The 16,598-nt window shown below is 31.7% G+C and overlaps 1 protein-coding gene across 13 annotated transcripts in view; it reads right to left on the bottom strand.

Moving 5' to 3' along the window:
• Nucleotides 1-16,598, bottom strand: part of PTPRD (protein tyrosine phosphatase receptor type D) — a 2,182,843-nt gene that overhangs the window by 1,151,473 nt on the left and 1,014,772 nt on the right. For all 13 annotated transcript variants that reach the window (XM_087869643.1, XM_045780711.2, XM_087869649.1 and 10 more), the window contains one exon: nucleotides 15,683-15,732. The gene's annotated coding sequence lies outside the window, so the exon portion shown is untranslated. The remainder of the gene's footprint in view (nucleotides 1-15,682; nucleotides 15,733-16,598) is intronic.

Below are 16,598 nucleotides of genomic sequence, written 5' to 3'. Positions count from 1 at the left end.
TTCATCAAAAAAAAAAAAATAAAATAAAACCACACGCACACACACACACACACAACAAAAAAAAAAACTTGATCTATGTGAAGTCATATAATGCCCTAGTGATTTTTAGAATATATTAGTATAATGAAATTGAAACCATTAATTGAATGACATAATAATTTCTACAGAGCAAAGAAAAAAAACATATTTAAAAGAAGAAACTGGTTCACAAAGTAAGATTACTTTAAAAAATACATTTGAGTTTCAAGTTTAAAAAAGGCCATCACCAAAGATTGGTATCAAGTGATAACAGTGGCAGTTTATTAATAATCTGTCATGTAAAGCTGACATATTATAAGCCGAATTCTGCTCAGCTTTACAATGAAATCCCATCCATTTTATTACTACCAGAATTAAATATGTTCTGTTGAAAGGCTTTAGGAAGCTTAAATATGATTTAAAGCTCTTTTTTTCAATACCTTTACTGCTTTTCCTACTACCTCATTATCAACAAGTGAAATCGACAAAAGTCTAATCTTGATTTTCCTGGATATCCATGGTATACCAAACAGGGAGCAAGATAAAACGCACATGTTTATAGAGGTTGATAAGTTTGCCTTTAGACAAATGGAAAAGTCTTAGCAACTAAATTACTTGTTTCTGACATGTTGGGAGCAGGCAGAAGGTTAGATTTAGTGTGGAAATAATATAAGGTAAGTATTAAAAGTTAAGCCCAGAGAATTCACAGATGGATAATTTATTTAATCAGAGTTAGGTGTGAACTAGCCGGATAGAAACGATCCATTCAAAGGTGTAAAGAGGTGATAGTCCATATGTATTCAGACTAAAGGATTTAGATGAGGCATTTTATAAGTAAACATCAATGACCCAGATTTTCATAAACAGTAGTTGAAGTTGAACTTCATTTTTTCTATGTATTGTTCAGTTTGGCTATGTAGGATTATGTCACCACCAGTTACCTAACATATTTTATGTGACCTCTGTTAGTCTCAGGCTTTCAGAAGTGTGCTATGAGGGTTTGAGGGAAGATGGGCTAACAGGCATATGAGCTACTTCAGTTAGTAAAACGATTAAGAGTTGGTTCACAATGAAACAAGTGGACAGAGTTCAGAGATTTCGATGTAGGATTTGGCATGGCAATCAGTAAAGAAATAGGTAACACTTTGTACTATAAATATGCTGTTAGAGTACTAGTTTTCATCCATCAGGTAGTTAAAAGTATTCTTATTACTGAATCTCAAGGCCATAATCTCAGATTCACTTCTCTTTTTTCCATGATTAAAACCTTTTTGAAATGATATTGAGAATTTTTTTGTCTGTTTTTAAAATTTCACAATTACAATATAGATGTTCTGAAAGATATCAAACTTAAATCTCTTTCATTGAAAATATTAATCATCGGGTAACAATATTTTAGCACCTACCAGCAGAGATGATTGCATGGGGGGGGGTGGATAAAAGGAAGTAAGTATACTACCCAAGATAAAATTTTGCCATGGATAATAGAAATGCAAGCGTGTGTGTGTGTGTGTGTGTGTGTGTGTGTGTGTGTTTCTCATTCATTGTAGAAAGAATTATACAGTAGTACTCATTAGTAAATTTCTAAAGAGAAGAACTTTAGAAGTTCAAAAGAGGAGTAGAAGAGAAGTAGAAGAGTACAAGCCTCAGTTTTCACCCTTCTAAATTCAGGTAATGGGAAGTGACAATTTTTAATGTTTCACAGTTCAAGAATAGAAAATTTTAATTGAATTTCTGTAAACTGTAATTGACTCATGATAATTGACTAAACAGCTGAAAGTTTACTCACAATGTGAACATAAATGGAAATTTTGATTAAAATACAAGTGTCTTTCCTATAAAACATTCTGAAGATCAAGGTGTGCACTTCCTAAGGAGCTGGATTTATTGGCAGTATGTGTGCACAAAGTGTTAAAGAAAAAGTACATAACGTTGGATTTAGGAAAAACTGGGAGCTCTCATGACATAATGAGGATTGTAAACAAATCTATAGCCGTTAGCTTCCAGGTGACGGAGAGTTGTGGTATGTATGCGTACACATATGCCCAATGGGTTACAAGGATAGTTACATTTCTTTCTTTTTTGTCCCTTCTTAGTCCTTAACATATTGCTAGCACTTAACTTTTAGGAAGGTAACTAATACATAAACTCATTAGCTTCTCCCTGAGTTGTTGTTTGAATGATTTCTTTTTCTTCTATCTCACACACCCTCTCAGTTTCATTTGGTATAGTGAAAATAGCATGAGCTTTGGGGGCTATCGTGCTGGTAACATATGGAAAAGTCATGGGTATCTTAGAGTCACAGACTTTCATTCTGTGAGGTGGAGGTCATAATGCCTCTCGTAGAGATTTTATGAAGGTTAAACAAAATAGGAACAGGTTCATTTTAACTAAGTACTTCAATATGAGAGTCCCTTTTTCCTCCTTATTATTGCCCCTTCTTCACATTTTTAATTCCTTGTTTTTTCCCCATCGTGCTTTCATATAAAAATATACCCTGTTTTTCATTCCTCTCCAAAACAATTTCCCAAAAGGTATTCTTAAAAGAACCTGTGTCAGAATCACCTTGGGATGCTTGATGAAAATGAAGTATCCCAGGCTTTACTCCAGATCTTACCAAATCAGACACCCTGGATGGCACGGGTACCTGAAAATGTGTGTTTTAACAAGCTTGCTCTGGGAAGGTGCACACTAAATTTGCATACAATTGATTTAAACCATTATGCTTACACAATGGTTTTAACAGTCTTCTATTATGTTCTAGCACCTCTACTCTGCGAAAATCTTAATCACAGCTGGCAGGCTACCTTCTAAATTTACAATAAGAAAAACTAAAAGTGGGAAATGGAATTAATTGTACTTTGCAACAACTCGGACTGGACAGAGCTGATGGTGAAAGTACTATATTCACTCACGTACTCACCAGCAACCTGTGGTTGACTCTGCCTTTTGGAATTTTTTTGACCTATATTCTAAATTTCTTGTATTCCTTGTCACTAAATACTAATAAATGTATTGTTTATTCACCTTTTCTTTTCTTTTATATCCTAATTTTAGAAGAAAAAATATCTTAATATGGTGCAGAAATTATAAAGGACAGTGTTTTGGGGTAAGAAGACAATTTTGTCACTCTTCTCTGAAAACTTGAGCATTTAAATGACAGTGCCAACACTTTAATAAAGTAAATATTTTTATATTTCTTTGAATTTGTAAAAGATCTTCCTGAATATTTATCATTGCTTATTTTTTACAGATGAGATAAACTGCTTAATATAGTAGAATTAATACAGCACAAATTTGATGTAAAAGCAACTCATTTCAAACCACAAGTTCAATTATTAGTGGATGAAAACACATGGATATATTGAGTCTAGTTCCATAAGGATAACTTTTTAAGATGGTATCAGAATATTGTCTGGGTCTTCAGTTACATATTATTTTCTCTAGGAAGCTCACAGAACTTAGAATGAATGAGTGGAATGCATTTGGCTAAGCAGTATTTTAAAATAATTTTTGTTTCAGTTAAAGTCACTGATGCTGACTACAAAAAAAAAAGTATTACCATTTAATTTTCTTGATTCCTCTTCTCAGAAAATGTTAGTTTACCTTGATTTTCTTTTTGATAAGTGGAGAGTAACATGCTTTAATAACAGAATAAATAATTATGTTCTTTACAATGTAGTTCTTGCAAGTAATAATGATTATATTAACTAGACCATTCTTGGATTAAAGATAAAAGTCAAAGGCAAACCATAAAAAAAGTCTCTGAACTGTTTCTCAGAATAATAATTCTGGTATTGCATCTACCAAAATGCACTAGTCATCATTAGTGATGTGCTTTTTGATTAAAAATGTGGTCTGTCAGCATCAGATAGCGAAACCTACACTATTCCAAGCCTGGACAGGCAATTACTGGCGTCCTCCTTCGCTATGTTCCTACTTTATTTTCTGATGATTTTGTTCCAAATGTAATTTCTCCATTGAACTCTTTCATATTAACTTCTTTTAAAATATATAGCTAAAAATCTTTTCAGTTTTTTTCTGATGAAATTGTATTATTTAAAGCCCAAATTTAAAACTATGTTATCTGTCAGATAACATCAGAATAGGAACATCAAGACTCTTAAAATGAATTCAAGTGGTTTTTTTTATTGTTTTTACTGCTTCTTCTATTTGCTACAAAAACTTGTAGGTGACATTTTCTTTAAATTCTTTTGGCTCGGTACATAATACTCAAGAAAATATTTATATATGTATTACTATTATTATTATTAGCAGCTAAGATATAGAATACTCATGCAAACGTTCTTTATTACTCAACTACAAAAGTAACCTCATAGTCAGATATATTCACATAGTCAGGAGATCAGTTTGTCAAAACACTCCTTTAAGAAAAGATCTCAAGATGATAAATGAATTGCTGAGATTTCAATGGCTTTCTCTTGGCCAAATGCAATGTCTTTTCCTGCTGTTGCTGTGGTTGTGAGTATTATTTGTGATGCACTTAACTGTCATTTAGGATTATTATAACCCTCTTGGCTGATAAAGAGGGTGAGCTGGGATTTGAACACAGGCCTCTTGGCTTGAGAAACTACTTTTTTCCCTTTTATTTCTCTGATATTGTGCTCTTCTATCTCTCCTCCAATGTCTAAGCTTTATGAAATTTCTTCTCTCTATAATTATTTTAAGGGCACCTAGCTCAGTCAGTAGAACATGTGACTCTTGATCTCAGAGTCGTGAGTTTGAGCCTCATGTTGGATGTAGAGATTACTTAAAAGTAAAATAAAATAAAATAAAATACAAATACAAATAATATAATGATAGTTATTCTTTGACAGGATTTCAAATACCACACTCAAAGTCATGAATTCCACATGCACATCTTCAGTTCTGTACACTGAGGCATACTTGTACATGTCTAAGAATGTCCCTTTGACTCTGGCAATAATTCTCAACAGAAACATTCTCACTACTGTGCACTTTCACTGCTTTGATGTATGCAATTCTAATTATTTTGGACACTTAACATACATATAAATGCAGATGTATTTATATTAACAGGATCACCCTTCATATATTAGTCTTTCCAGTTACTTAAGTCCTGAAAGCTCTGATTCACTATGTTAACTTCTGTAAGTTTATTCCATTCTCCCTGAAATGAGAACAGAGGTTTTCTAATTGTTTCTTCATCAATAAATTCTACTAACGTATTATAAAAACAGATGATATTGTAAAACCTTTGGTAAACCTTCCTGACAAATTCATCCTGACCTTGTTCACCTACTGTTCCATAAGGAAAATGGTCAAGGTGAAGGGAACATACAATCATAGCCATCTTTATATTTGTTTCCTTTGCTATCTTCCCAACTCCATTGACTTTTCCTGGGAGTCTAAGTGGCTGTCACCACCAGCACCATGCAACACCTCTTTAGGTGGTTTTTCTCACCCAACAAAAGGAAATCCTTTGAAGTCTAAAACATGAAGTTTTCCTGAAGTACTTAGAAAAAAAAAGGTAAGAGAGCCCTAAACCAGAAGTAACTGGGTTTATAGACTACAGAATCCTAAGCTATCAGCTACTACAGACTGGCTAAGCTGTCTCCTTATATGTCACTCTCATACTTTCCCCCATCTCCTTTAAGGGGGGAAAGTTCTAAGTATAACTAGCTATCTTGGAAGAAAACAGATGATCCTTTATCCATGCACAGGATAAAAGAAATCTTTCTTCTTTCTGGAGAATCAGTGATATATTGTCAAAAGTCTCAGATGCTTCAGCATTCACTCAGAAGCCTCTTCTTTTATTTTTATGTAAACAAATATATCATCAAAAAATTCCAGAACTCGAAAAACCTTAGAAATCATGTTGTCCCACTATCACATGTTTAAATGATAAAATGAAGGCTAGAAGTTTATGCTCCTAGAAAATCTTATTAGATGGAAACTCTCTCCTTATCTGCCTTCACTACCTAGCAAACCTCGCATTCTTTCTGTAAGACCTAGCTCAAATTTCTCATCTGTGAGGTAGGATACCTTCACAGACTCCTGTAGGCATTTATTATCCTAGCCTCTCCTATAACATTTGTTTCATAACCTTCTAATAGGATCTATCATCTCTGGTGCACCTCTCTTTGGCTGTGATGCCTTGAACAAGTTTTATATCTTCTCTTAATCTCAATTGTACTGGAATAAGCAACAGTCCCTTTTTCTCTTAGGGATATTGTAGCTATTAAAAGAAATAATCATTGTAAGGGGTTTAGCACATTTCCTGGCACGTAGTTCATGCTCAACAAATCTTACTGTTGTTGGGCTTATACAATTTATGTTTTCACATGCCCTTCCTTTTCACTAATTGGGGAGTTCCAAAACGATCTCTTATTCAGTCAGTAGCCCTGTGATCAGCACTGGGTTGTGCACACTTTACCTTAAAGCAGTCTGTGTTGAACGTGTTAAGGAATGAATATTCTCATGTGCTTGGTCCCTGGTAAAGTCCCTTCTCCATCATGTATCCTTCAGAATATGCACAATGCTATTTAATCCCTTAATGAAAATTATTTCCAGAAGTTTAAAATGAAACACTGAACAAGCCAGTGCTTTTGTTATGTGTGTCCTTAGCAAAGTCAGGTTTTTTTGTTTTACTTGAGAAATTTCATACCAAGTATAAGTGTGTCCTTCTATGATTTCTCAAGAAGAAAATGTAGTCCCACCCAAATATATTGGATTTTATCCTTAATTTATATTCAACCTTTTCCTGATGCTGTGGTTTGACCTGAAAATTCTGAAGTTATATCTCTATTTCATGCGTGGGCAAATGCTCTAGCAATAGTATTCAAAACAATTTTGCATGGTAAGGTTTTTATATAACATTTAACCTGTCATGCTTGAAATTTACATTAGAAGAACAATTGACTTCCTTACTTAATGATACCTTTAAAGAACTATGAAAATTCATGAATAAAATTATATTTTATGAATAATTTGGAGATCCAGTTAATAGATAAATGCATACTTAAATATAATAAATAAATATATGCATGTTATAATTATTTTCAATTTTGAAAAAAAATCTACAAAGTGAAGAAAAAATCAATATTCACAATGATAAACATGTTTACTCTGCTATTGGAAAAAGACTCACTGTTAAATTATGATGCCATAGGAAGTCCATTTCTATCACAGATATATCCAGGTAGTCATACAGTGGGAAACCAGTGTTATTAATAAGAGACATGTTAGAATCTCTTCAGGTTAGAAACAAGCCTCATAAATATTTTTGTTTGAATTAGATATCAGTTGATTATAAATGTTATCACTTCTAATAAGAGAAAAGCAAACTTGAATATCTTACTTCTTGGCTTCAGAGACTTAACAAATTAAAAAGACCGTCTTAGCTAATATTTTTCATATAACACTTTCAGGGAGATATTCTACCTTAGTTGAGTTCATTTTATAGATTTTATAGTGGGGAAAAAACTAATTTTAAAGATCTACTCTTGAAAAAGAAAATTAGCATTGCCCCTAAATTATAGATGTTCAGAGCTTATGATTTCTCCATTAATTCAGATATTATTAAATGGTGTTTTTAAGTTGGAGGAAAGGGTGGTGGGGAGGTGGATCCCATTTATGCTGCTTCAAGATATTTAGAGTATCTGTATTTCATCTCTCTCTCTCTTTCACACACACACACACACACACACACACACACACACACACACACCATTACCTCCTATAAATATAAATATCCAGCACAGTAGAAGTAGCAACAGAATAATAATTATTGTATCTTTTAAAAGTTGATACGTATTTTGGAGTAATAGATTTCCTCAACCTCCTCAGCCTTTCTCCACCCTGCATCTATTCCATTCCCCTTTACAATGGTGCAGATTATTGTCCATCTCCAAGCACTTGGCAAGAATGTTAGAAAACTAGCAGAAATCCTATGCCGAGTTCTTACTGATACCATTTTGATTTCTTATGACACTTTACTTATGAGCTAAAATGCTCGTGACCTTATTTTAAGCAGATAATAGAGACATCAATTTAACTTAAAAATATATTTACCTCTTTGAATACAGCAAAATAAATAAAACACTTTATACTTTTAAGTTTATTTTGAGATAAGGTATTCATAATGACATTATCTTTCCCTTAGCCCACCAGATTGGAATAAGACATCATAGTTGAAATGAATGCATTTTCTGGAATGTTTTATATTAAGGATAGTATATTTGTATTTTGTAATAATTATACCTTGAAATAAACTCACTATCCAGTGAATGATTATAACAATAACAACAGATTTCAAATAAGCATACTTAGATTATTTATTTGAACATGAAATTTAAAAAAATTAATACAGATTTTCTTGATTTATGATGAGGTTATATCCTGATTAATCCATCATAAATTGAACATGTCGTAAATTGAAATGCACTTAGTAATCCTAACCTACTGACCATCATAGCTTAGTTTAGTCCACTTTAAATGTGCTCAGAACACTTACATTAGCCTATAGTTGGACAAAATCCCTTAATAATGTTGAACATCTCATGTAGTTTGTTGAATACTGTACCGAAAGTGAAACAGAATGTTTGTGTGGCTACAGAATTTTTGTGAGTATATTGGTTGTTTCCCCTTATAATGGCATTACTGACCTGGAGCTATAGCTCACTGCTACTGCCTGGCATTGCGGGAGAGGATTGTGCCACATATTACTGGCCTGGGGAAAGATTCAAATTCAAAAATTGAAGTATGGTTTCTACTCAATGTGTATAGTGTTCACATCATTGTAAGTAAGGAATCATTTGTATATATAATTAATATATAAAAGTTCTGAGATAATTAAGGTTTTAATTTTACCATATCATTATTCTTCTTTTGTAGACATAAATTATGCTTATCTTGGGTAAAAAGGAGCTCTTTAAATGAGAAGTCATAGGCTTAAATGCCAACTTTTTCTGTATTTATTAATCGTGGCTAAATATCATATGCTGTTCTCAGGATTATAATTAGGGATATGCTGGACTAAAATGGAGTGGGATGATCTGAAGTAAATGCAAAAAATTTCTGGGTCAAAATTTCAGGTAAACAGGTCAGTTTATGCTAGTGCAGATAGATACAAATCATAATATAATTATGCTACTAAATAAATGAAATGAGGCGTCAGGGACCTCATGCTACAAACACAATTGCAAGACAATCAGCTGTCCCTACCTTCACAGACAAACAGATAAAAGGAATGACAAGACAGTTTTGTTTCCAATGTTTTCAACTTTACCAAAAAGGCAGATACGAATGTATAGAAACCTCTTTGCAAGTTAATGAGGGAAAATGATCTGTTTTCATTTCTCCTCTATCATATTCCCTCAAGTTTAGAGACGTGATTTTCTAGAGAAGATAATAATGATGACAGAAGTTTATAGAGATCTTTCAATTTCCACTTATTCTAGTGAATTTCTCCTTCCATATTGTTCCTACTTGTGCTTATATTCAACTATGAGAGGTCATGTTGAAGTTAGAAATTCTTTGCACTGGGTGTTATATGCAAGTAATGATTCATGGAGCTTTACATCAAAAACTAGGGAGGTACTATATGGTGACTAACATAATATAATTTAAAAAATTATTATTAAAAAAATAAAATAAATAAAAGATATTACATAATTGAAACTTAACTCTAAAAAAAAGAAAGAAAAAAAAAGGAAATTCTTTGCTCAATAAACTAATCTTTTCCTATTCTTTACCCACTTATTTCTTTAAAGAATACCAGCCATTGCTACTCCTTTCCATTTATCACTGTCCTGATCACACTGTAGACTCATTTTATAATCCCAAATATTGTTGAAGTCTGTTGTATTAAAAATATATTTAATCTCAACCTTATCCCATAGAATGTTTCAGCCCCAATGGTTACCATATACCTTCTCAGTGTCAATTCATCCATACAACACATATCAACCCAGGACAATTAGCTAGAATAGTCTGGGTTGCTAGATCATTGGTTTGAATGAATCCTTAGAATGTCCAGTATTGAATCCTTATTCCCTACTTCTAATTTGGTTTTCATCTGAAGTAATAATTAAAAATCACACTCTGAGTAGAATAAGGTAGGACAACACATTCTCGATCCCAAATGGAGTTATTGATTCTTTTACTAGAGCCTGTTTCCCAATTTCATTTTGACCAGCTCGGTTGTGAATGGTTTTGCCATATAATCAATTGCTCTAATCTAGGAGTCATGCTTGTTGTCTCTTTTTCTCTTACCCTCTACATCCAATCAATTATTAAGTCCTTTGAGTTCTGCCTCCAATAGACTGCAAATCCACCTCAGTGATCCCATCCTGGTCTAGGACATCACATCTTTCCCTCTTGGAAATCTTCAAGTGTCTCATCCTAAATGATCTTCCCACTTCTAGTCTTACCTCCCACTAATTCATTCTCCACAAAGCACTTATCTTAAAATATAAATGGAATTACCATACACTATTGTTTAAAAGCATTCAATGACTTCCAGTAGCACTTACAATGAAATCCAATATACTTGTCATGGACTGAGAAGCTTACCTCATCTCAAGCCCCTCTCCTCTTTACTTACTGTGCTCCAGCTACACTAACATTCATGTATTTCCTTGAACATTTCAAGTTCCTCTTTAATTCAGAGCCTAGAAATCCCATTATACCTCCTTTCTTTCTCCATTTCTTCATGTGGTGAACTCATAATTCATTTAAAGTTATTAGCTTAAATACCAATTCCTGTCCTCATTATTCTATATTTGAGAACATTTTTCTTCATGACATTTATCAAAGTTGAAATTTATTTTTCATGTTTAATTCTTTTTCCCCGTTAGACTATGAAATCAATAAGATAAAAACTTTGTCATCTCCACCATTTTGACATGAGTAGCATATTGTAAGTTCTTCATAAGTCAATGGAAAGAAAAAAAGAGAGAGAGAAAAAGGAGGGAGGGAGAAGGGGGGAAGAGGGATGAATGGTTGGAAAACGAATGTGTTGAGAAACAAATGTTTGATTTAGCAAAAGAAACCCAGTAATCTGTCTAGCTCATATACAATTGTTTTTTCTAGATAGCAAAAATTTACAAAGCATCTGCTACTGCCAGATATTGTGCCAGGAACTAGAAAATATTTCTATTTTTCAGTGGGGAACCCTAACATTTCTTTAACAGTTCAACAAAATAAATATATCATTGAATATGTCAACAAAAATAAAAGAAAAACATAGAGTATTCTGTGTGTCCAATCATTTTATTCTCAAGGTAATCTTCATTTATGTTACCAAAACTTTAGCTATATATTTTTTCTGATTCTCTTTTTTTAGTCTTTTTAAAAAGTGTTCATGCTCTCAGATTATAATTTTATTGCATTATTCAATCTTTTGATTTTGGGTTCAAGCTATGCATAACAAACCAATTTACATGTTTATAATTCTTCAGTTTGTACCATTTTCCTTCATGCAGCAAATTAATTACATGTCTTTGAACTTTATTTGTCCCCAAACTCTGTCATCACTCTGAAAATGAAGTCAAGTATATTTAACTGGCATCATTTACTCGTATCTGCCAGTAATCGATCTCAAGTGCATTTTTTCCCTTTAACTATCATTTACCATCAGGGACACCTTCAGGTATTAAATCCTGAAGTATTTGTGTAAACTATGCTGTATTTCACAGATAAAGTTATTAATAAGCTTGTTATTTAGCTATTTGACATGGCTAGTGGAGGATCAGACCTATTAATGCTACATAACGTCTTTGTACCAATCTTCAAGATACCTTTCTGTGTTTCACCGCTGTTCTTCCTGCTCTTAATTACCCCACAGAGATCAGTAATTTAGTAAAAGTAAAAATCACCTAATTAGCTTTTAATTAGTACATGCTCCATATTTCATCATCTTTGGCTACCTAAAATAGACAAGAAAGTCTAAAAGGAAAAAAAAACTCTTTTTTTTTTAAAACAGTTGCGATACAAACTCCATGCTCTCCAAATTTATGAAAATAAATTAAGTGCTATCTTTCTTTAGCTTCAGGATTTTAATCTATGAACCCTACAGTCTTCTCATCAGATTTTTCACTATTATAAAGATTTAATAATAATAAGTAACTATTAAAAACAACCTATTATATGGTTTGCTTTTCTACTTCCATTTTTGAGTTAGGAGTTACTCCAAAGTTAATGAAATAGCTTGTATTATGGACCCAGAGATTAAAAAAGGAATGGCCAAAATTGGATATGTGACTATGAAATTATTGAACTTTCCGCTTTAAATAATTATTTAATTCCATTATGTTTCATTACATCTCTTGAGTATTTCAGCTATTCTGGAGACAACTGAAGGTATTTAAATCAAGATGAATACTTCAAGAGAAAAACACATGCAATTCAAAATCATGCACAATAGGACAATGCAATCTGTGGCAAACATATACACATTTGCATAATTGACTCAGAATTTTAAGGAAGATATAACAGTGATTTTTATACTATCATTCCTATCCAGCACAAAACAGGTATGGGATGCATTTCTGTGTATATATATATATATATATATATATATATATATTAAATCTCAAGGCAAATAAAATCTCAATGTAGTACATACAATAATATTCTGTAGTTAATCCTGTAGGCTGTATTTATCATGGCTGTTATGTGTTTATGCAATTTATTAAACATAATATTTTGGAGACAACTAAATATATTTTAATAATTTTATTTTAATACTAAACAGACTAATTTCTGAGGTTTTTAATGATTCTGTAGATTATTTATTTTGCAGACTTTGTTTAACTTAATATATGCTGGAAATAAATTATCATAATACGTTAAGGGTTAAAGTGAAATAATTTTGTTATGCTGCTGAATATTTATTTCAAAATTATAATTGATGGCCGAATAACTGATTGTGGTGTGTGACACAGAGAAGACAATGCATAAATACATATCTAAATTTTATAAAAACCTACAAATTGCTTATAAATAAACTTAAATTTTTAAACAAATATTGGCATCTTCATATTTATTAATGAATTTTACAATGAGTTAAAATATACACAGAGCAATTACTATTCTAATGAAAAGCTATCCAGCAAACCATCTTAAACATACAAGAAACTATCTTAAACATAGCAATATCCTTACAATTTAGTAATAAAACAATATCCTTAAAATCTGGAGATTATTAAGTGTAAAAGTTTAAATAATAAAACTTTAAAAAAAAACATAGGAAAATATCTTAGCAACCATGGCAAAGGCAGATATTTCTCTTTTTAAAAAACATTTATTAAATAGGACACAAAAAGCCCTAATCAGACAAGACATAAACTTAAGACTTTCTATTCATCAAAAGACACCACTAGAAGAGTACCAAGAAAGTCCACCAAATGCTTTAATATACAATATAAATATCCAATGGTATGCCAGAAAATGGTTAGCAACTAACTTTCTTGTTTTTTTAGTGTTTGCCAGTGTGTGTGGTGTAAAAATTTCTACCATGGCAGATTTTCAAGCTACGGGGAAGCTCTCAAAATTCCTGACACTTTAACAGTTGGCTCTTGTGAATTAGTTTGAGCCAGCTACATCACAGAGGACTCTATACCCATTCTATATACATATATATGTATATGTATCTATATAGATATATAGATATATAGATATATAGATATATATAGAGAGAGAGAAGGGATACATAGCATAGTAGAAGAAGGTCAAGTCTTAACACTGCAAGAAGGAGAATACTCATATGACAAATAATCATCACAAATATGACAATCATAAAAAAATGTTTAATGTCATCAATTCTCAAGATATTCAAATTAAAATATTTCTATAAACACACCAGAATGGCCAAAATAGAGGGATAAAAAATTCTAAATGTTAGTGAGTATAGGGAGCAACTGAACTCTCACATCCTGCCTTCAAAAACCAGTACCACCAGTACCACCACTTTGGCAAACTATCAGTATCCACTAAAGCAAAACGTATGCATATCCTATATATCCAACAAAATGCATGCATGTGTTTCCTAAAAGACATGTTCCAGATGTCCATATAACCACTATGCATAAGAACCAAAGTCTGCAAGCTACCCAATGCTTTTAAATGGGGAAAAGGATCATAATTTGGTATGTTCGCACACTTGAATATTATGCAGCAATGAAAATGAGGATTTATCACTGCATATAATCTTAGAAATGTAATGCTAAGCAAAAGAGACAAAGTAGTAACTACTGTATGACTTCATTTATAGAATGTAAAACAGGAAGTAATCTATCCTTCTAGAAGTCAATATAGTGCTTATTGTCCATGGATATAGTTACCAGAAGAGTACTGTGCAATGGGTTTCAAAGTACTCTAGAGTTCTATCTTTTTTATTTTTTTAATGTGAGAGCTGGTTATATGGGTGTGTTCATTTTGTTACAATTTATTGAGACTGTATACTTAAGATATGAGCAAGATATGAGATGATAATTATAAATGCAATTTTTAAAAATATTTGGACATATTTTATAAGTTGAATTAACTTGTGAGAAAAGTTCATTAGGTATATTTATAAAATATAAGTTACAACTTAATAATACTTATTGGGATTAAAATTATTTCTCTGTGCATATCCAAATAATGTATTTCATAAAAAACCTTCTTCCATTACCAACAGAGTCCATTTGGTAGAAAGTGGAATTTCCCCTTGCTTCTATGTGACACTTGTCTTTAATAACCATATGCTGAGTGTCTCAAAAAAATGTAACCAAAGCATATACCTTAGAACACCAAGAGTTGGTTATTGCCTACAGTCACTTAAAACATCTTCCAGATACATTTCAATAATGCTGCATTATCAAATTAACAAGTTTACTCAATCACCTTTGTGTTTCTGAAGATATCATTTACCCAAAAATATAAAAATATGACATAATTGCCCATATTATCTGCATTTTATATTTATCAGTTATAAGCTAAATCATTATTATGTTTACCATTAAAGGAGAGATAAACTGAAAAATCACTTACTAAAACAACACAAATGAAATTGCTTACTTACATTCTGTAGTAATTAATTGTAAGTGGAACCCACATTTTTAACAAGTGTTATTGAATACATTAACCAAATAAATGGACAAATTAATAAGACCCATAAGATCACCTTCAAAGTCATTGATTACTTCTTATCATTTTATTTCCATAGTTACATATTTTATTTTCAACTTTCTAAAGCTCCAATACCAAGCTTTCAGAGAGGAATCAATTTTGATAAATCTTGACAGATGAAAAAATTAAGTTTTCCTTTCAATAACTCATTGCCTTTATTCATTGCCATCAAATGGACCTTATTATAAAAAATTTTTATATATACATTTGTCATTCATGTCCAAAGAACTTTTTTCAGTAGTATAAATCTTACCTTTCTGAACAATGCCTTCAAATTCACTTAGAGCCTATCAAAGACTATTTCAAATGACTATATTATTATAATCTACCCAAGAACATAAACATTTAATAGAAAATATCACACAGTTTCTTCAACATTTATGTAAAAGTATGGTAAAGTATCAAGGGAACTGTGCAAATTACCTTTAATATTTACTGGATATTATCAAGCAGAGATTATAAAGGAAAAAAAAACCTCTGAAATTGAATGTATTAATTATAATCTTACCATAAGCTCACGGGTTAGGAATTCAGACAAAAAGTTCACCACCCTGAGACCTAGAAAAGTATAAGCAAAAATATTTTCTATCAGTACTGGCATCATATTTTAATTCAAGCATCACAAAATGTTAAATAGTGATTCAATATTATGAAAATTTTTCATTGTATGAGTAATTAGTATACACATAATTTGACAAACAATTTTGACTACAACATGCTTCTAAAATAGCATTATCATTACTCAGCTCACATCAAACTATTGTGATTTAAGATTAGTTACTCTAAGTTGAGCTCTTTAATGCAGGGATGACAAACAAGTAGATAATTTTTATTGTCTCCTTTGTTTCTCGTGGAACTCTGGGTGACGGGCACATTTGCAAGAGAAATTTATTTTGCATATATTAGAGAACTTTCTCAGTTACACTCATTTAATGGTTTCATATATACGCACACCCATACACAGACACACATGCTATGCATGTGGGCACACACACATGCACACGCAAATGTCGTTATCACACTACAATCTTATATTTATCTTTGTTTTATCTGTTCAAATCAGTGGAGAATATATAACTTTCCATGAATATAAATATTCTCTATCATAATTTTAAAGACTGCATAATACTCCATAATTTGTTATACACCTTAAGTTGTTTAAGATACTTGATTCAACAATAACACTATATAATATTGGTTAATATTATCATCTTTAAATTGAGCCATTTAGTTACCATCATATGTGATCATATTTAATAGTAATGTGCTTTGCAAGAGTTTTAATATTTTGATGCAGTGGTAACCTACCAATTACACATACTTATTAAGCCCTTGAATTTGTTTACTTCTAGGTAGTTTCTGCTCCATATGAACAAAAGAATAAACTGAAGATTTGATCCTTTCCATCAGTGAAGAAATTTGTA

This window comes from Ursus americanus, chromosome 18 (assembly GCF_024610735.1).
Source record: "Ursus americanus isolate L20-20 chromosome 18, mUrsAme1.1.p, whole genome shotgun sequence".
NCBI classification, from domain to species: domain Eukaryota; kingdom Metazoa; phylum Chordata; class Mammalia; order Carnivora; family Ursidae; genus Ursus; species Ursus americanus.
This window is presented reverse-complemented; position numbering and strand designations above follow the sequence as displayed.